Genomic DNA, 25,339 nt, shown 5'->3' on the forward strand with positions numbered 1-25,339 from the left:
CTTTGACATCTGATGGGAGGGCGTTCCACAGGGCGGGCGCCACTACGGAGAAGGCCCTCTGCCTGGTTCCCTGTAGCTTTGCTTCTCACAATGAGGGAACCGCCAGAAGGCCCTCAGCGCTGTACCTCAGTGTCCAGGCAGAACGATGGGGGTGGAGACGCTCCTTCAGGTATATTGGGCCGAGGCCGTTTAGGGCTTTAAAGGTCAACACCAACACTTTGAATTGTGCTCGGAAACGTAGTGGGAGCCAATGTAGGTCTTATGTGTTATGTGGTCTCGGCGGCCGCCCCCAGTCACCAGTCTAGCTGCCGTATTCTGGATTAGTTGTAGTTTCCAGGTCACCTTCAAAGGTAGCCCCACATAGAGCGCATTGCAGTAGTCCATAGCACACAACGACTATGTTTGTATTTTCTCTTTTCACAAGTAGTTGTACAAATATAGTCCAAATAACTTCAGAGCAAAATGAGCTTCTTTTTGGTGCCAAAATAAGTTGGTCCAAAATTCAGCCCAGGAAAAGGGAATTGGTGGCATAAAGGAAGATCTGTGTGTTCCAAATAGATTCCTGCCACTTTAAAAAACACACCATTTTGCCAAGATTCATTCAGCCTTTTAACAACAGGCTTTCTTGTGAAATAATAGAAATAAGTATTTGAATAATGATACTTACCTCCTACTGGGGCTTCACAGCTATTGTCTGTGCATTGGCCAATCTCATATAGACTCGGTATTTGCAAAGAAGGGCAAACATCAGGGCATCTAAAAAATGAAAACAAACAAACAGCTACTTAAATTTACAGTGGACAGCGTCTGCCTAAAAGCACCAGTGAATCATACTGCCCAAGACAAAACTCTAGAATAACACATACAGTAGCTTGTAAACAGAGGCTAATCCTCTTTGCAGAAACAGTGGGTTTGTTGTTGTTATTATTATTATTATTATTATTATTATTAGTCCCTCTCCTGCCCTCCTCATATTTCAGCTAACATCATGGGTGCTTATTTTACAGAGGACAGTCCTCTCTTTGAAGGGTTGAATAGAACACCTGAACAGAAATCTGGGAAGGCAGGAAAGTGATAAAAGGGCACAAGATCGCTGCTGAAGGAAACCAAAGACCTGCCTAGTCCAGCATTCTGTCCTCCTTAGCTGCAAGACTGTCAGGTATTATTCTTCCCTTCTTCTCTTGAGGACAGTGGTGGCAGCTATTTTTGCCAGGGTAGCCCACTCATAGGATAAATGGGACATTTGCACTGTGTCACGTTCTGTGAGGCAGATTGGGGAGAAGAGGATGCACCAGGCAGCTTGCTGCTAGGAACTTTTTCCAGTTCTTTCTGGACTCTACAAAATGACTGGCTGAGAGCAGCAGCTAAAGGGCAATAGGTGAAAGGGGCGTGTCCATTCATGTAACTCCAGCTGGAATATATCTATATGGGGATCACAGTCAAACTGCTCTATACCTTGGATGTGAGAAATGTTGTTAAAAATGGGCCCTTGCGGAAGTGATTTTTCCCAAAACAGGTTGCGCTTATTGTAAAGTGCATTTCTAGCACCTAAAGTTCTTGCATTTTTGTTTCCTTTCTTTTTTTGCCTGCTGTCCAGAGCGCCAGATCCTACGGCAAGCCTATAGCTGCCATCCATCCTCCAACCACATCCAGACACTCACACAGGACATCCACCGCTTTCACTGGTTCAGATTTAAAAGAGAGGTAGAGCTGGGTATCATCCGCATACTGATGAACACCCAGCCCAAACCCCCTGATGATCTCTCCCAGTAGCTTTATATAGATGTTAAAAAGCATGGGGGAGAGGACGAAACCCTGAGGCACCCCACAAGTCTGAAGACTCAGGGGTCTGAACACTCATCCTCCAACACCATTTTCTGGACATGGCCCAGGAGGAAGGAGCGGAACCACTGTATAACAGTGCCCCCAGCTCCTCTAGGCGGTCCAGAAGGATGTCATGGGTATCAAAGGCCACTGAGAGATCCAGCAGCAATAGAAAACAGCTTTCACCTTTGTCCCAAGCCCACCGGAGATCATCAGCCAGCGCAACCCATGCAGTTTCAGTCCCATGAATGAGGATGCAGAAATGTTAAGGGACAGCAAGCAGTCGCAGAGCATAGTCTTCTTGGCTGTGCAGTCTCCATTTACCAGGGATGGGGGGGAAACGACAATTCACAGCCTTGTATATCACCTGCTGCGATTTAACGGGGTCCAGAGTGAACAACCACAGAAGCTGTAAAACTTTAGTGCCCAATCAGAATTTATTAACAGGGAGCTGGAGAGCGAGTGTATGTTGTTTGTGGTGATGGAGAGCCCTTCCTGGGCACAGGGCCAGCTCACAACTGTTCCTTGTCAAAACATAACACTGGATCTCTAATGATTTATCTGTAAGCATTTTAATCTGTCGTTCTATGACAGCAATTCTTAAACTCTTGTTTTATTGTGGCCCACTATTCTAATTTGCTTGTTCTTCAGGAATCACAGTACAGTATTTGCTATGAGGCTGCCTGAAAGGCTTCTTGGATGAGAACTAATCTCCTTCCAAACTCTGAAACGGCTGTAGCGAATGCACAGAAGGGGGAGCATAGTTTGTGTATGCACCATGTTACTGAGTTGTATTTGATAAGCAAGGCCAGTAGTGGGGGGCCGATCCATGACAGTGGATGAGGCATTGCCCTGCCAACCCCCACCTGCCCTCAGAGAGCCCTTCCTTGCCTGCTTTCTTACTTAGATGTAGCCCAGGGTATGGCAGTGCCTGCTGGTTTCATCCCCCACAGACTCAGTGTTGCCCTTGTTCAATTCATCTGTGAGGAGCATGGGGACAAAATTGGGGCCACATTAGCAAGAGGGCTTGTTGCTTAATATGAGAAGAGCTATGAATCTCAATGGATGCCATTTACTTGATGACCAACTGCACCATCCCCTCAGTAGAGATGCTGGAGGATTCTGACAAAAACAGCAAAGGGAAGTGGAAAGGCTGCAGGTTGTATGTTCACCTGTGGTCAGGAACGGAACTCAATCCAGCCAATATAATCTGTATTCATTCGCATTGATGTTGTTTTAAATATGCAAATGATACATAATTCATTACTTTGAATACATTGTTTTTGACATTTCCTTTACATTGAAATGAATGCAAGTTACATGAATAGTTTCATAAATTGCATAACTTGTGTTAACTAGCGGACTGTGAGATGGCTAACACAGTATTTGGCAGAAACTGAACTGCAGCAGAACAGAAACCATGTGGATTATGATGAATACAGGTTGGAATGGAACTTGCTGTCTTCTTATATCCCTACCCAGCAGCATCTGCTGTCCTATAGCTATGCTATTATGGTGATGCCATGGACTGGCTGGATGCAGAGAAGTGGTGGGAGGCACCAGCCAGGGAACTCCGATGGGAAGGAAGGCCCAGAACCAGGGTAGTGGTGGTGGGACAATGATGAGTGGTTAGAGGGAGAAGGAGCAGGCTGCGAGGAAGAGGTGTCAGCAACAGGTGACAGGGTTTACTGAGCAAGAAGAGTCTGTGATAAAATGCAGTTCAGAGTCTGAGGCTGAAGCAGAGGCTGGAAAGGAGGGGGTCAAGAGCTTGCTCCCCCTCCTGCTGCGACCAGCTCCCCTTCCCCCTTGGTCTCCAAGAACACAGAGAGAAATGAAAAGAGGTTAGTTGTGCACAGACACAGTTTGAGACTCCTGAAAAGGAGGAGTCATAGAGAAGGGTACTTGCAACTGCTTCCTCAGGGCAGGACCTCCTAGGAAGAGTTGCTGAGACCATTAAGCTGGAGCTCTGTGGTTTGTTTTCTTGAATAAAAACTGGCCTCAGGTGATATTTTTTGTTGTTGTTGCTGACCTACGTCCGAGTCAAACCTTGACAGGTGGGCACTCAGTTGTACAAGCACAATCACAAACCCTTCCAATTTTTTTCCATTCTCAGATAATTTTTTGTAAGGTCTCATAACATGCAAGTCATGTTATGGCATGGGAATCACTGACACAGACATTACAGAGACTAATGTTCAATTCAAACAGCCTTCTTTGCATTTTTCTAGTCAGACAATGGTGAGATCCACTTGCAAAGTGGTAGTATAAAAAGGTCCTGCATGACTTTCCAAACTAATAAGGAAAATGTTGACTCACAGCCATTTGGGATCCATTTAGTGACCCAATTTTATATTATTCTAGCTACAAGCTTATTCAGAACTCACAAGGGGAGCCTAGAATAGAAAAAGTTCCCAACACATAGAGGGCTATGAGAATTACAACAGAAGGAAAGGAACCAGGAAGCAGAGCCTCACACTCCCTTCTCACGCAATGATAATCTCATGAGGAGGAATGTTGGAGAGAAGGAACAGCATGGAACCAGGTGTACACAAGATGACTTCTAAATGCGTTGTTGTGAATTCATGCGTGTTGAAACATGCTGAGACCCAACTTTTTACATAAATTCTGACCTTGATTTGGTATGTCAGAAAACAGCCTACCTCAGTCGGAGGCACTTCATAGGCTGCCCAGCTCAACTCAGGGTCTTTCTGAACTACCGTATTTCTCATTCCCACTTCCTCTCAGTTCCATTTTCAATTAAGCAACAGGCAGCTAGCCTGTTGCCTCGCAGTACCCTGAAGTGGACTCATGGTGGGTCTAGCCAGCTAGGAATCTCATCCCCTTACAGGCAACAGCAGCATAAAACACAGCCAAACCCCACTAAGCAAGGAGACAGGCAGCAAGCAAGGAGGCAGCTGTCTGCTAGCTAATCTACCCACCAATGCTCTGTCCCAGCTGGGGCACTTCCCTGTGTCTGCAACCCCATGAGGAGCAAAGCAGGTGATGGGAGGTGGTAATCAGGTGAACTGCTCCTTGGAGCATCCTGTGCTGAGCATGCCACACCGGAGAAAGAATGATGAGCAGGAGTGAGTGGGAGGGCAACCCAGGGAAGCTATCAGGTAGCATCTTTTAACCTGGCAGTGTCCTCTCCACAAACAGTTTTAAGCCAGCCCACCTAGGATGAAATTAAGCATCACAATAGTGACTTGCCCTGTGAGATATTTTCATTCTCCGGAGAGTGCATTTGAACTTCACCTGCTCCTCTTCTTCATGAAATGTATGAAAACAGCAGTGCCTACGTGATCAAATCTCCATTGTTTGTATTAGATATCACAGCCACTGGAAGTAATTTAAAGGATTGTTGGGATGGTTTTTTTCCAAACTCACTGATGCAAATCTGCACTGCTGATTTGCTTGTTCTTCTTGGCAAACTCTGGCAAAAGGAATAGAAATGTGCCTTGCTCCCAAAGACACATTTGACCTCAGCTATTTGCTAATTTAATATTACTTAATCTACTGGTCAGGATTTGCTATTTTGATTATTCTGTATGTCTTAATCCTGAAATAGTGCAGGGGTGCTTGCATGAATTTTAACCAATTTAAAGAGGGTGTTAAACTTGATTGAGCTAAGCCAGAGTTCTGACTTAACGAAGAGTCTTATTCTGCCTAATTCTGATTGGAGCTGGAAAAGGGGAGGAGCTCTATTTAACTGAGCACTAACACTGAACACCTGAACCAAGCAGAGGTTCACAGTCAGACTCTTAATGTAGATACACATATATGCACACTCTGCCCCATAAAGTATACAAGCCATTGACCCAAAAATGAGAAGTGTGCATAAGAGTTTCCAGCTGGGGAAAAGAAGGAGCCACACAGAGTATAGGCGTACGTACTAGAAATCCCATGGCAAAGACTAAAACCTCCTGACCTAATGTTGCCTGGTTCAGATGGAAATTAATAGTCTCAGGCATGATATTTATATAAATGCTTTATTTGAAAACTTGTAGCCCTAACTCACTGTCCTTTCAACAGTGCTGCTCACAGCAACTGTGAGCTCCAGACTAAAAAATGTGCCCTCAACTCTTAATTTCTGGCAGAATCATCCTGCACAGGGCTTGTCACATGGCTTTGGTGCTTTGCAGCGCACAGTTTGCATGCATTGAAATGATTTAACACTGGCCAAAGGGCAATCAAGCTGAGCGCTTTCTACTCTGTACCTATCATTATACATGCCCTTCTCACATTCCTAGCACTGCTGAGGGGGCAACTAGCATGATTGGCTGATTGCATGCTGTACTAATATGCTTGAAATTAAGAGAGATTGCGAGGCTGTGGCCATTAGGGCTCTGACTGATTGAAAGTCACACACAAAGATCAAGTGCAGAACCTTAGACAAAAGAAAGACGGAAGGCGGCGGCAAGGGAGCAAGGGAAGCCCATTGCTAAGGTCCTTGCACTTTCAAGTGGGTACATCTTGGCACCAGTGGGTCAGGAAAAAGCTCTTCACAGGAAGGGTATTTTATTAAATATATTGTTTGCAATCAGCAGCCCCGTCTCCAAGGTCCTTTCGAAAGTGGCATCCACAGAAAGTGGAGAGCCTGATGGTTGCGACATTGCAGCTTTGGAAAACTCTCCATGCAGGGTAGCTTGCCAGAGGCTCACTTTGGTACCTGGAATGCAGACTTTCATTTATTTATTTGTCCAGGCATTGAATGAGTAACTTTAATGCGCTCTTGTATTTAACGCTTGTTCTGTTTTATGGCTGCTGCTTCCATTTTAGCCTTTGTATTTATAATGTTGCATTATTTTTTATTGCCATTTTAATCGAGTGTTTGAAATCTTTGACAATTTTAATAACATACCGTATATAGTGGTACCTTGGGTTAAGTACTTAATTCATTCCAGAGGTCTGTTCTTAACCTGAAACTGTTCTTAACCTGAGGTACCACTTTAGCTAATGGGGCCTTCTGCTGCTGCCACGCCGCCGGAGCACGATTTCTGTTCTCATCCTGAAGCAAAGTTCTTAGCCCAAGGTACTATTTCTGGGTTAGCGGAGTCTGTAACCTGAAGCGTATGTAACCCGAGGTACCACTGTATAATAAAATACAGTACTTGTGAATGGTACTCTTCTGTGCAAAGTGTTTTTAAAGGTCCAGGACCCCTTCCCTCCCTTTATTTTGTTATAACTGTCTCCTCCAATGTGATCGCCTCCAGATGTTTCAGACCACAATTCACAGCAGCCCCAACCAATACAAGCTGATGGGAGTTGCAGTCCATCTGGAACCCACCACACTAGAGCTACAGAAACTAGATGCAGCAAGCTGCCCTTTTTCTAAACGGTAGATGTTTATAACACACATAAACATACATACAATATATTTCATAATGCAATGCTTCATAATAAAATGTTCCTATAGGATGCATTAAAAATATATATCTTAGTTTATATGAGCAGTATGTGAGTTTATATAAATGCTTTTTTATTCCCCCCCCCCAAAAAAAAAGCAGAAGAAAATTAAGAAATACAAAATGCTCCATTATAGCTCTTAAAACTTTTTTAAAAAACTAGGCTTATTTTCTCATGCCTGGACTGCTCACACCCTGCTGTGTGGTATATGTCTGTTGAAACAACAAGAAGAGCGGCTAATCTGGTCATGCATCAAAGTGGTGAAGCAGCTGTTTAGAAAGTGCATGAAAACTGTTATTATACAACAGCTTACACATACCAACACAATAAGAGCAGCTGCACAATCTGGACCCTCTGAGAACCTGTGGACTCTGAACATGGAGTAGTGTGTCCCATAATCTCCAGTTAAACCTCACAGACAGATACGGGAGTGTCAGTAGAGGATGATAAGACTAGGTTCTGTGGAGTCATAATATGCGGGACCCTCACTGTCAACAGCACCCCCACAAATGGAGAAGACCTCCATATGGAGGCCTCCAATCACACGACTGTCTGATAACGCAGTGCAAAGAGACCAAGAGCAAATGGCAACTGAATATGGACACTCTGTGACCTTCGGATGAACTGAAAGATTGCATCCGATTGCTCAGAAATGCCCCTTGCAAACATATCATGAGAACCGTGCTGCTCATGTTACAAACGCTACAGATCTGAAGCTCAAATGCCAGCATTGTGTGAAAGAGCTAAATGAACGAAAGATAAATGAACACAACACATGCACTTGGTCAGTCCCTCTCTCTTTGCAGTGAAACTTCTGATTAGTTTGAAAGTCTCTCAAAATCACCTGCACTGCAAAATATGCCTCTCCTAAGAAGATTGTAGTACATGACACACCATTATATGATGCAGCCGAAGAAAGACAGAACCCTATCCATATGGGGAAACTGCCATGCTATGTGTTGCTCACAGAAGTAGCAAGAGAGGATCTCCATCAATTTGCTTCCTTCCGAAAGCAAGCCCACATCAGCCAACACCATCAAGTCCTCCCCCTGCTATGCTGACTTACACTGTGCGGTGGATTGGACAGCCCTAAATGGATTAAGGTTGAGAAAAGAGCCAAATCATCCCTTTCTTTAAGAAGAAAAAACACATACTGGAGAAATGGCTATGATGATCCAAGGATACAGTCTCATGCCAAGACTTTGCAACCAGCAGAGCCTTTTTGAACTCACTTGAGAGACATCTTCTACTGTACATTACATGACAGCAAACCTTACTTAATACCAAATTAACACTCCTTGGAGGGCCTTGGCCAGCATCCCACTTGGGGCAACTATATTGTGTTTGTATTCATGGAAAAGCCTAATGTCCAAAACAGTTAACAACCAACCTAAGGGACACGGGTGGTGCTGTGGTCTAAACCACTGAGCCTCTTGGGCTTGCCGAGCAGAAGGTTGGCGGTTCGAATCCCCATAAAGGGGTGAGCTCCCGTTGCTTTGTCCCAGCTCTTGCCAACCTAGCAGTTCGAAAGCACACCAGTGTGAGTAGATAAATAGGTACCACTGCAGCGGGGAGGTAAACAGCATTTACGTGCACTCTGGCACTCTTCATGGTGTCCCATTGCGCCAGAAGCGGTTTAGTCATGCTGGCCACATGACCTGGAAGGCTGTCTGTGGACAAACGCCAGCTCCCTCAGGCTGAAAGTGAGATAAGTGCCACATCCCAAAGTTGCCTTTGACTGGACTTAACCATCCTGGGGTCCTTTACCTTACCTTTTTACTTGTGCATAGAGGGCAAGCAAAGTGAATGGGGCTATGGGGCCACGTGTTTGGCCCCCAAACCCCACATTCCTTCTACTCCTATTATTCTTCCACTGCTGTGTTGAGCCCAATATCTAAACCTATCTATTTAGATATATCTGTGTCTTCTCCGTATGTGGGGGCTTCCCATGGAGCTGGAACTCTTGAGTGCTCAGGGTTCTAAATTATGTGAGGATACTCCACACAGTGAATAGGTTAGAACAGAGTTGTGGCCCTGCAGCCTTTCTTGCCACCCGAACACATCAGCGATGTGTTGTCTCGGCAGCCCAGGACCTGCCCAGGCTTGTGTCCCGGGGAGACTTTGGTGATGCTACAACTTGGGTGTTGCTAACACAGTGGTTTGGCTTCCCCCTCAGAGGCACACTCCATTGTCTCTCAAGACAGATGAATACTAACAACCAACTTGAACATGCATTTGTCAGATTCTTACAGCACATTTTTCTATAAGTGATGAGAGTAGATTCCAAACTTGGGAAGTTCGGAATAACCAACTCTTGAAGTCTGAACAGCCTCAATTCAATAACAAATTGACCCTGGGTTCTTCTGACTTCAGACCTGGAGGATTGGGCTGGAGAGGTGTCTGGGTCCTGTTGTGCTCCCGATGTCATAGGGAGCACGATGCAGTTTTGAATTCGGAAGTAGGGTCAAGAAATAATGAAGGGGTTTTGTTTACTTTCTCAGGGCGAGGGAAATCACTCATTTCGCCAAGGCCAATTCTGAACTGTGTGGTGGGTAGGTCACCCATCATTAATCTGTGTGCGCTTGCATTACCACATTTGTGGGTGCATCATAAATATGTGATGTGCGGAGAAGGCTCCAAGGAAAAGCCAGAAAAAGAGGAGGGAGGGTGAAACTGCATTAACTAATGCAGGTTAATTGATCCTCTGGAAAGAAAAAACACATACACAGAGTGCCGATGAGATCTCAGTTACACAAAGGCTGCTTTGCATTGGATTGTCAGTGTAAAGAGGCTTAGAGCAAGTGTCAGTGTCATTTACACCCCTTTATGCCTGCAGAGAGATGAAATGAGATCGGGGTGACACAGACCCTTAAGCAAAAAGTGCATCCTGTCCCAAAGGGATCTCTATTTAGCCTGTAAGGTCTGGATAGTTTCCCCACACTGCACCCCCAGGCACTCTCACCACTGGAGGGTTCATTATCCTTTCCAGCATCCAGGCATTGCTACAGAGCACCCTAACTTAATAAATGATTCAAGCAGAGCTAAGTGATGGTGTGGGTAATTTGCAGTGGTAAATGTAATGTACACTGTGAGCCACTCTGAACAGACCTTGCTTGCTTCCCAGATGATGATTTTATTACAGTACTGTGGAAGCATGGGAATATACACCATGCCCAGCAAATATTAATGAATGAGGAACGCATACTAGGTGACTCTGGAAAGTGTCAAAGAAAAGGCAACTGAGACTCTGGAATCTGGGGGATCCCAATGAAAGTCAACCATACCACCCTGCTTATTCCCTCTGAATCACCCAAATTTTTTTTTTACCTGCCCCAAGGTCATCTCAAATAAGATTACCCTGAGCTTCACCAGGGGAAAGAAGATCCCCAGTGAGGAATAACAAATGCTATTTTTAAAAAGCAGTCAAGCTTGGAGAATGGCACTGAGAGTTATTTCTAGGGCAGACAGAGGGACAAGGGAATGCTCCAATGGTTCGGATGGCAACAAGCCATATGCCTCAGATAAGATAACACAAGCCCAGGCTTCCCAAGAAAGGCTGTGCAAGAAATGAGGTTCAGTCTGCATTTAAAGGCAAACCTACAGAAGCCACACTTTTTGAAACAACAGGCAAACTGAAACACAGCCACTCTTCGAAAGTCACACTTTCCCGAATTTTGCAGTGCAGCTCTCCAGCCAAGTAAGGTATACAAAAACGCTGCACAGTAGAGTGTGCATTAGTGAAAATAACATAGAAAATGCATTATATTTGGGGAAATTGCTTGGGGCAACTGTATATTAGGCTAAACTGCATACAAAAAAATGTTTATTTGGAGAAATTCGCACTAAAGTCCGTGCTGGTGAAGGGCGGGTAATGAAGGTAACAACAAGAACGCCAAACCAGGGATCGTGGTGTGTTCCGACCACACATCCCAAAGCAAAGCTAGTGACATGAGCAGAGTCACAATAATCAACTAGCTATGGTCTACCATGATGTGAAAACTAGGCGATTGCCTGATTCTGCTGGCATCTCTCATTGTGTCCCCCTCAGGTTAAAAAAACCAATAATCTGCATACGTTCCCTAGGTCCTTGTGCCTCAACCTACTGGGACTTCCTTAGTCCCAGTCATCTACCTCAGCATTTCCCAACCTTGGGCCTCCAGCTGTTTTTGGACTACAACTCCCATAATCCTCAGCTAGCAAGACCAGTGGTCAGGGATGATGGGAATTGTAGTTCGAAAACAGCTGGAGGCCCAAGGTTGGGAAACACTGATCTACCTGATGGCTCGCCCTATCCTGAGTACATCAAAACCTTCATATGCACTGCATTCCATGACAGGCAGGAAGAGCATGTTTAAGGATGGAGGGTGACAAGTCTTCAAATCCTTACAAAAAGAAAAACAGCTAGATGTTCAATCCATGTTATGCAAAACATCAGAGGGAAGGATGATGGCAAAGGTTGAGATGTGGACTTCTTTGTGGACTTTTCCTATTTCTTCTCAGAGGCTGAACACTCTGTTCTGCACTAAGCCAGAGGCGCCTTTTTAAGCACATACAGAAGGAGAGAAAACTGACAGATAAAAGAAGTATTACCCCTTAATTCCATGAAGTTGTTTTAGGTGGGTTTTTTTAAAAAAAAAAAATCTCCAGCATCAGCCTCATTGGGGGCTGTGGGCTCTCTTTTCCATTTACCAAAAGCATAATTCTCCCATATTTCTATAGAAAATACTCAAAGTGGGAAAAACGAATTGAAAATCCCAAGCACAATTACTTGCAGGAACCCCTTACCCATGTGTGCCCACTTGACTGCTTCAATCTGTGGAACTGGAACTGTTACAGGTGCCACATAACATTCGTTCTGGACTTGTAAGAAATTGCTTAGCGTGGCAACATTTACACTTTGGAATTCCCTGTCTATTGACATCAGGCAGGTGCCTTCGCTGTCCTCTTTTCACCACCTGCTAAAAACATTTTAGTTTAGGCACGCCTCTCCAGACATGTAGAAGTTACATGCTTATTTATTTTTAGCTCTCTTTTTTTGACATTTATCATCTTTTGAAGATTTTTAGATACCCTCTTTAACTGTTTTTACTTTTATTTTATCTTTAAAATGCTTTATTTTATATTTTTGTAAACCACTTAAGAGGTTCTTACCATCAAGCAGCGTATAAATTCTGTTAAATAAGAGAAACATAAATAAAAATGTGAAGGTCGTAAGATTTTCTCCTTAAAAAATATAAATAAACATACAAACAAACATAAATTTAACATGAAAACAAGAACATAACTCACCCACATAGCAACGTAAAAACTATGACCAGCAAATAATGGGAAATTTGATGACAGAAGCACTGTAAGCTGCCCAGAGTGGCTGGGGAAAACCTAGCCAAATGGGCGGGAAATAATAATGATAATGATAATTCTGAAATAGCAACTTTCCCCTCCACTGGAAAGCCTTAAAAAGGAGGCAGTTGCTGGGGCATAGCCACTAACAAGGTCTGCCCCACTTTTGGGGGGAAGACTGGGGGAAAAGAAATAGGGCCTCTGGTGGCTGTCTAAACACTCAAGTGACTAAGCACACTTTTAACATGGTTCTGAAAAGGTCAAATATGCATTAAACCTCACAGTTTTCTACTGTAGCAAGGCCAGTTCCCACCCACCCCAATACCAGTGTTCATAAAAGATATTATACTGGTTATACTGATTAGGCTTGCCCATCTTTAGCAGCCAAGAGCTATTGCTGCCAAAAGGCATTATGGCAGCAAACAAAACTCCCAGAACCAATTTCCGTTCCCTGCTACAAAGTACCCCAATTCCACTGAAAGGTTAAGATTCATACTCTCTCGGCATTTATTTTTATTCATAAAAAGGCATTAGCTCCTTCTCTGGAAAACACCCGAAGCAATGTACAGCAAAGCAAAAGGGGAGGAGATGCAGCCGTTTAACACAATGCATTCTTTAAAAAACAAACAAACCAGTGGCTGTTTAGCGAACCAGCAGCAATAAAATCTCCATTTAAAATCAAGCTCAACTTAAGCTATCTAACAGCATTATGCTGAAAAACCTTCCTGAATTCCTCCCCAGTCCAGCATTAAACTCACTTGCTGGCAAAAAGAGCACAAGGATGGACCTGGACATGCTTCTCAGTGCAGTTCAGCCCCGGGAAGAAGACAACCGCAACTGTGAAAGCCTCATTCTGCAGTTCAACATGTGTAGAATTACTGCCTCCCCATATCTATTGGACTGACCTAGAATTTGATGGCTTTCAGGCTAGAGAAACATACAGGTTTTGGGAGTTTTTTGCCCAGGCATGTGATGATGTCCTTGCAGGAGACTAAGACAGTAGCCATTGCTGGTTTGTTTTGGCTTTAACAAAAATGTTTTTGTTGGAAAACAATATATCATAAAGTAAATTGTGAGCTGCCTTGCAGAATATGGTTGAAAGGGGAGGGAGAGGAGAGAGGGAGGGAGAGTATGTATACATTAGTGGCCTGAAATGCAGCATTATTGCTTCCACATATGCCCTGCTGCTTTTCAGGTTACAATTCCACGCTGCTGTACACATTACAGAAGGGGCAAGGATGTCTTCCCGTGATGTACATTACTTGATTTGTTTCTCCATCTCTGCAACCCCACCAGACTCCAACCCATAGAGATGTTCCATGCACATGGCTTGTCCTCTCCATGTGTGCAATGGCTGTCTCAACTGCACATACCTCAGCTTCCACTGCAAAGTGAGTATGTGGCTAAAGTTTTCCAATTGGGTGGAAACTGGTTCAAAGGGAAACGGAGTTTCCAACCGGAGTATTTCTCAAGAAACCACAGGATAGATCTGGATTGCGACTAACATGTGTTCTCATGAAGATGCAGTTTAGATGGGTACCTGACGCCGTCAAAGTTATCCAAGATGTACAAAAACAGTTCAAACAAGTGTTGGCGGTGTGGGGTATCTGAAGGAAACATGTTCCACATGTGGTGGGCATGTCCAAAAATAAAAGAGTTTTGGAATGTTATATATGATGAACTGGAAAAAAATGATAAAAGTAACATTTCCCAAAAAAACCTGAGGCCTTCATATACTTGTAACAGTAAATAGAGAGATAGCAAGAAACTTAAAATATTTTTTTTTGTATACAACTGCTGCTGCAAGAATCCTATTTGCACAGAACTGGAAGGGGGAGATGGTTCCTACAAAAACAGAGTGGCTAAATAAATTGGTAGAGTTCGCCAAAATGGCTCAAATGGCAAACAGGCTGAGAGGCAATATAAATCAAAATTTTATTCAAAAATGGGACACGTTTAAGAAATATTTAATGAAATACAATAGTGGTGCGGCATCTATGACAGCATTTGAATTATTTCTGTATATATGAACTATAAAACCAAAGCGAAAGGTTTTGTAAGTAGTAAGAAATTACAAGATATTATAACAAGAATAAAGCAATAGTTATTTGTATAACTGGATAATAGAAAATGTGAATACATTGGGAGGGGCTGGTGGGAAGTCATACGTATTCCTGTTAGAATGTGTGGTGAAATGATTTTTATTTGTAATCCTTTTTGAAATACCATATATAAGAATGTTTTGTTATCTATTAAACTCAAGAATAATGATGATAATGTGTTCTCAGTTTCAAACGCCAGCAGTGGGAGAGTGAGTAAACAGTACTGTATACAGTGGTACCTCGGGTTAAGTACTTAATTCATTCCGGAGGTCCGTTCTTAACCTGAAACTGTTCTTTACCTGAAGCACCACTTTAGCTAATGGGGCCTCCTGCTGCTGCCACGCTACCGGAGCACGATTTCTGTTCTCATCCTGAAGCAAAGTTCTTAACCTGAAGCACTATTTCTGGATGAGCGGAGTCTGTAACCTGAAGCGTATGCAACCTGAAGCGTATGTAACCTGAGGTACCACTCATCTTCAGATGCAAAGCACAGCTAACCAGACCTAGAACAGACCATCGGTCCATCTACCTCAGTACAGTGGTACCTCAGGTTAAGTACTTAATTCGTTCTGGAGGTCTGTTCTTAACCTGAAACTGTTCTTAACCTGAAGCACCACTTTAGCTAATGGGGCCTCCCACTTTTGCCACACTGCCGGAGCACGATTTCTGTTCTTATCCTGAAGCAAAGTTCTTAACCTGAAGGACTATTTTAGGGATAGCAGAGTCTGTAACCTGAAGCGTATGTAACCCGAGGTACCACTGTATTGTCTATACTGACTGGCAGCAGCTTTCCAGGGTTTCAGGCAGGTTTTCCTTTCTAGCCCTCCTTGGAAGATGGCAGGCCCTGAATTTGGGACCTCCTGCATGCAAAGAACATGCTCTACAACAGAGCTATAGCCCATCCTCAAGTTTTGTTTTGCTCCACATATGCATTAAAAACCCATATTTAGCTCAAACAGCTCTTTCCCCAATGCAATAAAGATTCTGTACTTTAGAGAATTTCCTCATGTTAAGAAGACCTCATATTAAATTCTATTGGCTCCATATTTCTGAAGTTTAGTTGCATATGATAACACAATGAAGCAAGTCATATACACCCCCCCCCCAAAAAAAGCAAAAGAGAAAACCAACTCCTCTTGCTTGATGTATTTAACTGATGACAAAGGGATCTGATTTTTTTTTTAAGCCCTTTATGTTCTTTTCTGCATTCCTTACTCCAGCGTGGCATGTTCCATATTATCCCAGCCTCTGGGGATTCCTGGTCTTCTTTTTACAATGTACAGAGACTGCAATCTTTGCAGGAGGTTCAAATGACAAGCTAAAAAGAATTGTAGCTTGAATGCTTATTGCAAGAGCTTCCCCTCAGATAACCCATTTTCAAGAGCATCTCTGAAACTGAGAGCAACCCATGCTAGGTCCACCTATAGATGTGCATGTGGGGTTCTAGAGATGAGGTGGGGGGCTGGTTTGGGGCAAACATGCACCATGAAAGATTTCTGCTTTTTTGTTTTGTTTTTAAAGAGAGACTTGGTTTGAGCTATAGAGGGGAGGCAGCTGAGCCAGGGAGATTCCTGGGTGGAAGCAGCAGGGAAAGACCACTGCTCAGGAAGGGCTCATTACATTTCAAAGCAAAGCCTGTGCTTCTTTCTCTACAGGCAACGACCAATTCACGCACACATCGTACCAAAACTGAAAGTGACTGGCAAAAACAGCCCTAAAAGAGTCCAGAAAGGGCAGGAAATGTGTGAAAACAGTACTTAGCAATCCCAGGAGCCTTTGTACTGACTATTGAGGCCTGTGGAGAGTTGGGAGTTTGGGCAAGGAGGTTTGGACGGAGCAATTGCAGTAGAGTTTGGCATCTAGTATGTGCTGCTGGGTTTTTTCCAAGGGTTTTTCAAGGGTTTCCAGAAGCTTAGAGGGTATTTGCAGGCTTTTCCAATAGTGTTTTCAAATATACACAATTTCACGGAAATGCGCGGTGCCTCGGAACGTAATCCCCACATAAATTGGGAGTTACCTGGCTGTAAAGAATCATCGGTGACACTGGAGAGTAGCAAGACTTGAGCCAGGCTGGGGACAAAGCTGCCCAAGGCTGGGGACAGTCTGGAATAGCAAACTAGAGCCACTACACTGCTTTTTTGTACCAACCATTTGCAATTCCGCAGGGGCTTCGGGCCCTGATCATCAAAGTCCAAAGAAAGCAGCAGTCGTCAAGTCACTTGAAATCCCCACGCAGCTTTTCCTCCAGGCTTGATTGAATCACCAGGACTCGGCTCCCAAATAGATTTTCAATGCCAGATTTAATCCCCAGTGCATGTGAAATAGGATATTAACACATTTGCATTGGTTAGCTGCCCTTAAATAATAATCCTTCCAGCTGCTTATTCATCAAAGAACAATCCTGACGTTACAGGGAGCTGAGGATGGCGTACATGGGGGTTACTGATACTTTATCCTCACTGCCTAACCTGGCTAGCCCAATCAGTGTTATGGCAGAGCTCACATTTGAACCCAGGTCTTCTTGATCCAAGTCTGACACTCCAGCCACCATGGTCCCTCACACCTTTCCAGTCAACCACTGTTAAGCCCCATAACCCCAGTTCTGAATTCAGAGAACTCAACTGAAGCCATGACCCACACTTGGCCCCAAGCATGCACTGGAAGAGTCAGAAACTGTTGTGTCGGGTCCCCCCCACCCACTTTTATTCCAGAGAGGTAGGGTGTCTTCCCCTTCAGCCCACATCAAGGGTATTAAGATAAACAAATGAAACCCAACACGTCTTTTTGCCATGACCTGATGATTGTTGGCTTTTGCTGACAAAGAGGCAGGGCTTTTCACTGGTGACACCAGTGTTGTGGAATGCTCTCCCTACTGAAATATAAAAAGCGCCTTGATATTGACATTCTGTCAGTTCTTGAAGACACACCTGTTAGCATTCCCCTGATCTCCTGACTTGAAACTCCTGTTTTTATGGTTGTTTAAATGGTTTCTGGTTGTTGTGCTGTTTGAGTGGGATTGTTTCATTGTACATTTTAATTGCAGGTGCTTATTTTAATGTTTTGATGAAAGTGTCTTATTATGCATTTTAATTATGTGTGTTTCTGTAATTGGTTTTACACTTGCAAACCATTTAGAAACCACCTTGGCAATTAGGCAGTGTATAAATGAAATAATAATAATAATAATCCGCTTTATCCTGACAAGAACCCTGTCAGGTATCCCAATAGTGATTGGCTCAAAGACACAGTGGATTTTGTGGATGCATGGGAACTTCAACCAGTGCCTCCCCAGATACTCATACCACTCTTACCCCACTCTCCAAACACACACATGAGATTTGGTTGTACAAGGACCAACTTTGAAAAAGTCTATAAAATAAATATGCATGCATATTCCAGGAGTGTCTGAATCCCAAAAATCTGACAATGACTGTGGAAGGCAAAAAGCAAAAAAGTAGATATACACTGGTATCTAACTTCAGTGGGATTCCTGTCAGATTCCCTTTTTCTCCTTATGTCCTATTTCCTTTGCTCAGTCTCTCCCCCACCCCCAAGTATCACCGAATCATTGATGGAAAAAAATAGAAATAGAAAAGATTTAGAAAAAGAGAATTAGAACAAGAGAAACTCACAGAAAAAGGATCTCTCTCTCCCCACCCTACTCCTGCTCTCTCTGAGAGAGAAAGGTAATGAACAAAAGATGTCCCGGCAGGGAAAAGACTTTATTGAAAAGTCAGTTCTGGGGAGGCAGAACATTCATTATTCGCTTTCTTTGACCTGTGGGTGGCTGGGAAGGAATTGACCCACTCACTAGGGAGCCCCTCGCAAAACATTTACTCCATATGCATCTCCAATCTCTCCTGTGACAAACAGGCCTGGGTGAAATATATATAAGGGTGTAAGCCTGTCTGCGTAACAATCTATTTCACACATAAACACCATTGTGAAAAGGGTGAAGAAGTCATTGTGCATTCCGTGTTCAGAACTATTGAGATGCAATTAGGATAGAGAGAGTAATGAGGAAGTGGCCAAACTACTTTCAGGCATCCCAGTAGTTTTCTTTTTCACAAAGCACCACCTCCTGACCTCTGCGAGCAATTTTATCCACCAAGGCAGGGGAACGAAGTGTCACAAGAGCCTCTTCTCCATAGCACTATTTCTGCAGGATTAAACATCTTGTCAGCTGCACTTACCAACCTGCCATCAGATGCCTGTCTCTGTCAAGGTCGTCCACAGTTCAGCATTATAAGAGGGATGTTACAGCTGATTTATCAGCTTCCCATCAGAGCTCCTGGATGCCTGCAGGCCACAGGAAGAAGACACTGTACTCCGAGTGAAAGGGGCTCTCCACAACCAAAAAACAGCATGCCTGCTTGAGAGGGATGGTGAAAGTATCAAGCAATGGGTATCAAAAATTGATAGCAAGCTCAGGTATTGGGGGGAGGGGGAAGAGACCCATCCTCTAAAACTGGGATGGACAGAAGGTAGATTGAGATCTACTAGTATATCTCTGAAAAGGGACGCGGGTGGCGCTGTGGGTTAAAGCCTCAGTGCCTAGGGCTTGCTGATCGAAAGGTCGGCGGTTTGAATCCCCACGGCGCGGTGCACTCCTGCTGTTCGGTCCCAGCGCCTGCCAACCTAGCAGTTCGAAAGCACCCCTGGGTGCAAGTAGATAAATAGGGACCGCTTACTAGCGGGAAGGTAAACGGCGTTTCCATGTGCGGCTCTGGCTCGCCAGAGCAGCGATGTCACGCTGGCCATGTGACCCGGAAGTGTCTTCGGACAGCGCTGGCCCTTGGCCTCTTTGAGTGAGATGGGCGCACAACCCTAGAGTCTGTCAAGACTGGACCGTACGGGCAGGGGTACCTTTACCTTAGTATATCTCTGAGTGAGTTGCAGCAGATCAGCTGCCAATTGTCTAACAATAGCAACAACTAAAAAGTTTATCCCCAAAATTAGGTGGCTGATAAAGAACATTAAAAAAAAAGAAATGGAGTGGATTTCCATGAAAGGGACTTCTGGGCTTGGTTCTGGAAATGACTGCAAAATTTCTGAGCTGAGCATGTGCTCAGAGGCACCCTGTTCTCTATTTCTTAGCCCACCCCTGCTTTGCACTAGGCTCTGGTTGGTAAAACTCAGGGGTCTGGTTAAAAAGAAAAAGTAGATCCTTAAAACCTGGTGTCTACCCATCCCCTCTCTGAAAGGAAGAGCAAGAAGATGGTACTAGCACTCAAGCATAGAAACAGTCACTAGCTCTTTTTCAGAAGAAGGAAAAGAAGAAGAGTGCTCAACCTCCTAAGTGAATCTCTTTCCCTATATCTCCATTAAAAGAATGGAGATACTTTAAAGTCTGCTTGCCCTTGCTGAATCTCTTCCTCTACCTACAGATTAACCATCTATCCCACCCACAACAGGCCTGAATTAGCATTAGAGCCAGTATAATTGTAACAGTACTGGGAAGGGGAAACAATAATTTGGAAAGACTCTCACTGTCTGACATGGTAAATGCAAAAGTAGTAACAATGCATCAGACCAGCTAGGGATAGGCATGGCCAAACTTGCCCCCCCCCCCCGGCAGCTGTTTTGGGACTACAACTCCCATCATCCCTAGCTAACAGGACCAGTGGTCAGGGATGATAGGAAATGTAGTCCCAAAACAGCTGGAGGGCCTGAGCTAGGGGCACTCCTGCTTCTACAATAGGACTTGAAGTCAGGCAGCTGTCCACAGCCAGTGGTGCTGAAGGCAGAACAGAGCCACATCTTCTTGCACACTGCAGTGTCCTGCCTACATACCAAGTTGGCCCAAGAGAAAAGAGACTGAGAGCATCTGGAAGAGAAACACCTGGCACAGGTTTAAATGGGACGGGCAAAGGCTCTTCTCTTGCCCTGTATAGCAGGATGGGGGAAATAGTGCCACTCCAACTCGCTTTCCCCTTCTTCCAGTTCCAAAACAAAATACATGAATATGCCATTTATTGTTGCTGAGCAGCAGAAGGGGCACAGAAATATGTATATGTTCTTATAGCATGGCAATGTGGCTGTTGCAATCAGAGTCCTCTGCTATCAGACAGAAGAGAAGTGGACCTACCTAGATGCACAGAGTGTTGATTTCTTCTCTTCCCCTCATACCAGAATGTAGCCAGAAAATTATATATATGGCACACTTTTCAAAGCATCTCTAGTAAGGAGCCTGCCTCCTTATTCTGAGCCCCAAGAGGTACAACAGCAGACAGTTCATAAGGGACTCCCAACCTTTCCCTGCTTGGGTGCCTCATCCATCTGCTGAAGGTCAGTCAATAACAGCCAGATGTTCGCAGATCCTCCAGGCAATTGAAATGTGAGCCTCTGTCCTTGAGCAAGTCAGAGAAATGCTTATCACATGAATGAATTACTTGAGCAGCAGCATCTGCATATAGAGCAGCCAATTCAGTTCTCTCACAGGGATAGCCAGGTTGCAAGAACAGAACAATGAGGCAGCTTATGCCACATGCTGTCCTGCACCCTGAAAACATCTTACCATCCTCAGCCACAACTAGTTGACCCTCCACTCTTAATCTCAACCCCCTTCCTTCCAAATACATGGGAAATAATATATGCTAAAGACACTCCCCATTCTGAGTGAATGTTGAGCCTCATTACCTAGCACGGTGACTGGACTCAGGGATTTTAAATTCATCTAGTACAGCCATGTGGCAGGAGCAAGAGATTCCTTCTTAAAGGAAGACCTCTTGCTCCAGCCACAAGACTGTGCAAGATGTGTTTAAATCGGGTTAATCAACAGGCAGTACTTAAAATAATATGAAGGAGAAGGAGGTGGAGCAGGAGGAGGAGGAGCCTTATCACCACCTTCCTGTAATGAAGGGCCAGGTAGACCTTCAACTGAAATCACCTGATAGATCAGAAAGGGGTTTCAACTTGACTGCAACAGTCTGGGTTCCATTTTCATATTTGCTAACCAGAGCACCTGTTAGAGGCAAGAGAAGTGCAAGAGATGTCCTGGAGGCTTGCACAGTGGTCCTAGGCTAATCTCAAGCTCAGTGGAAATAACCTCCTCCCAACTTTCCTTATCCTACCAATAGCTGCATGTTTTTGTGCCTTGTGTCCTCTTGGCTTTACTTGCAGCTGTCTTTGAGCATTTTATTTTATTGTTATTCTTCCTCAACATAAAATCAAATATACAAGCAAAATATAATCTAAGTTACAAAACACAAGAGCAGCACAAAGGTTGTAATTTCCAAATAAATACAGAACAGATAATGTAGAAAAAGAAAAGCAGCAGAACACATCATAAAAGCCAGTTTTCACTAATTAGCTTGGCAAGAGAGTTCTGGATATCTGAATTTCACTCATAAATACTTTAATTTTTTTTTTACTATTATCTTTTATAGCTTTCTGAGTTTTATTTGTGTTTGTTTTGATTTTTGTGAGCTGCCTTGAGTCCCGGTTTGTCCCAGGTCTGGGAGAAAGGTGGGATATAAATACACATGACTATTATTATTATACATTACATTAAATATTTTTCCAAAGACAGTTCTCTGGGTCCCAGACATACAGAGGGAATATTGGCTCACATTTCTGCACACATTTCCCATGTGATGTGGGCCCCCTGAAACAGTGGCAAAAAGATTAGATCCTGTTCTTTCTGTTGGGAGGCTTGGAGAAGCATATTTAGGACTCCCAAGATCCGTCCATCCTGGCACTGATCTGTTCCACAACAGATTAAAAGACAACTCCCACCACTTGGAGTTGTGGACACAGGAAACAGCCATGCAAAGACCTGTGATGGAGCTTTTACAAGGCATATTGGAAGATACAGCCCTGTTATTAATGATACTGCTGCACTCCATTTGCATTACTTGTTTCTGTGGGGATGTCATCTTTTGAATTATGGCACCACCGGCTGTAACAGATGCCTCAAGTTATGCAGAATCCATTTGTCAGTGTCCACAGGTAAGCCAGGATCTGCGGCCTGAGACCTGTTTCTTGAGCTACACAGTAAAATTGGCCTATCAGCGAACCATTTGTGTCTTCAGACAATATCAACATGATACCTTTGGCCCCTGTGTTACGGATTCTCTTTTAAAGAAATATAAAAAAGGAAGGAAAAACCTCCTCCCTTCTTCCCACACACAACTGTGCATAATGCTTCTCATGATCCCTGCTGAGGGAACTTTCACTCCCTACAAATCAGATCGGAATAGATGCCTTACCCAAAGCAAAACAGGAAGGAGTAGTGACAGGTCCACCCCCTCTTCTCCCCACCCCCTAAATCTTCAAAGCCCCAAGCCTGCATGACCACTGCCAAAATGCTCTATTGTAATCAGCAAATGAGGCAAGCCAGGCATGGAGCCTTGACTTGCAAGCCAGACAATGTGTTTTGTGACAATGCCAGTTAAGATACCACGGGCTCCTGTCAGCTCAGTTGCCAAAAGGGGCTCTGACAGGAATATTAAAGACAGAGAGGCACAATGCCTTCTAGGGTTCACTATCCCTCACAGCTTTCCAACTTACTTTTATGATTTTCATGTGTTCATCCCCCAAGCATTTAATACCCCAGGGGTGCTGCTAGCGAGGCTGTCAGACACTGATGAGATTATATTATCAAGATAAAAGAGAAGCCACATCTAGTGCCCCCATTCCAGCAAAGGCTAATAATTACTAAGCGACAGAGCACACTTTTTAAAATAATAATAATAAAAAATTCCATTTTCTAGCCTTGGTCCACTCAGCCCCTATTGTGCCACCATCATTAAAGCATTTTATTTAATTTTTCAATGCGGTCCTTTTTTCAAAAGAGCCACAGCGTCGAACTGCGAGAAATAAATTGCTACAGTGAGTTAGCAGGGGCTAATCACCAAGAGTCAAGGAAAATTATGAACTCAGCACTAAAGTGTTGATTTCATTTCTAAAAGGTTATATGGTCCAGAGGGAACATTAAAAACAAGTCATCCCTCCACCACTGATGGAAAAGAAAAAAGCTGCTGTAAAACATACACCCTCCACCTACCACCAGACTGCATAGGACTCTACTTGATGGGCAGTACTTGATGTAAATGACAGACTGAGCCTAGGGCGTGCCGATCAGAGGGTCGGCAGTTCAAATCCCAATGACGGGGTGAGCTCCCATTGCTCGGTCCCTGCTCCTGCCAACCTAGTAGTTTGAAAGCACATCAAAGTGCAAGTAGATAAATAGGTACCACTCCGGCGGGAAGGTAAACAGCGTTTCTGTGCACTGCTCTGGTTCACCAGAAGTGGCTTAGCCATGCTGACCACATGACCCAGAAACTGTACGCCGGCTCCCTCAGCCAATAAAGCGAGATGAGCACCACAACCCCAGAGTTGGCCACGACTGGACCTAACGGTCAGGGGTCCCTTTACCTTTACCTATCACACTGAATTATGCTCAGGGTTCAGGGAAGTGCAGTTCTGTGTGCTGCAAACAAGCCTATGTTAACAGCTTCGCTGGGCCATACAAATGGTCTCTGCAACCAGGTATCACATCTTATGTTGTTCATCACAATTCCTTCTAATTTCAGTTCAAGTCGCCTCGTGCTTGTGTTTATATAGCCAAAACTGCACCACCCACACACAAGAGAAAGGTTCCAGCGGACTCAAAGTAACCCTGAGGTTTGTGAATGTGTTAGTGGGAGATACTAAAGGGGGGATCCTCAAAACAACCTCATAAGAACTCAGTGGCACAGAATATTGAGAAAGTGAGGCCCATCTGCATTACACATTTAAAGCTATTTAAACATTCATGGCTTCCACCAAACAATCCCAGGGACTATAGTTTGTTAAGGGTGCTGAGAGTTGTTAGGAGACCCCTAGTCCCAGCACAGAGCTACAATCTTCCCAGTGAATTCTGTGAAATGTAGCTCTGCGAAGGGAATAGGGATCATCTAACAACTCTCAGTGCTTTTGAATTATGGTGCTGGAGGAGACTCTTGAGAATCCCATGGACTGCAAGAAGATCAAACACATCCATTCTGAAGGTAATCAGCCCTGAGTGCTCACTGGAAGGACAGATCCTGAAGCTGAGGCTCCAATACTATGGCCACCTCATGAGAAGAGAAGACTCCCTGGAAAAGACCCTGGTGTTGGGAAAGATTGAGGGCCCAAGGAGAAGGGCACGGCAGAGGATGAGATGGTTGGACAGTGTTCTCGAAGCTACCAGCATGAGTTTGACCAAACTGCGGGAGGCAGTGGAAGACAGGAGTGCCTGGCGTGCTCTGGTCCATGGGATCATGAAGAGTCGGACACGAGTAAACGACTAAACAACAACAACAACTCTCAAATTCTGTGGTCTACGCAATCCAAGCTACATCTCCAAGTATGATTTCTGTCATTTCTGGCACCTTGCAGAAACGGACTCCAGATTAACAACTGGAAGGACTTCTACATAAATGGATGAGTGGCATATAACGGGCTTTAACACTATTCCACAAAACATGATGCCAGCATTAGATTTATACCAAACCTAGCAGTAACATTTAGGGGGGAAACCTTCTCTAATGGAACCTACAAATTATGAATCACTGGCTATGACTCCAAGGTACCGTAATTATGCCAAATATCATTATTTGGACAAAAGTAAAAAAGTGCCAGTTCTGCACCATTCTCCACTTTGGTACATCATGTTTTCCTCATTATGCTTTCTTCATTTATTC

General features: G+C 44.1%; 1 protein-coding gene across 2 annotated transcripts in view; it reads right to left on the bottom strand.

Annotated features, from left to right (window-relative positions):
- Window positions 1-25,339, bottom strand: part of TAFA3 (TAFA chemokine like family member 3) — an 86,184-nt gene that overhangs the window by 55,133 nt on the left and 5,712 nt on the right. For both annotated transcript variants that reach the window (XM_083444642.1, XM_083444643.1), the window contains exon 2: window positions 668-756. The gene's annotated coding sequence lies outside the window, so the exon portion shown is untranslated. The remainder of the gene's footprint in view (window positions 1-667; window positions 757-25,339) is intronic.

This window comes from Podarcis tiliguerta (assembly GCF_965153285.1).
Source record: "Podarcis tiliguerta genome assembly, chromosome: 6".
Classification (NCBI taxonomy): domain Eukaryota; kingdom Metazoa; phylum Chordata; class Lepidosauria; order Squamata; family Lacertidae; genus Podarcis; species Podarcis tiliguerta.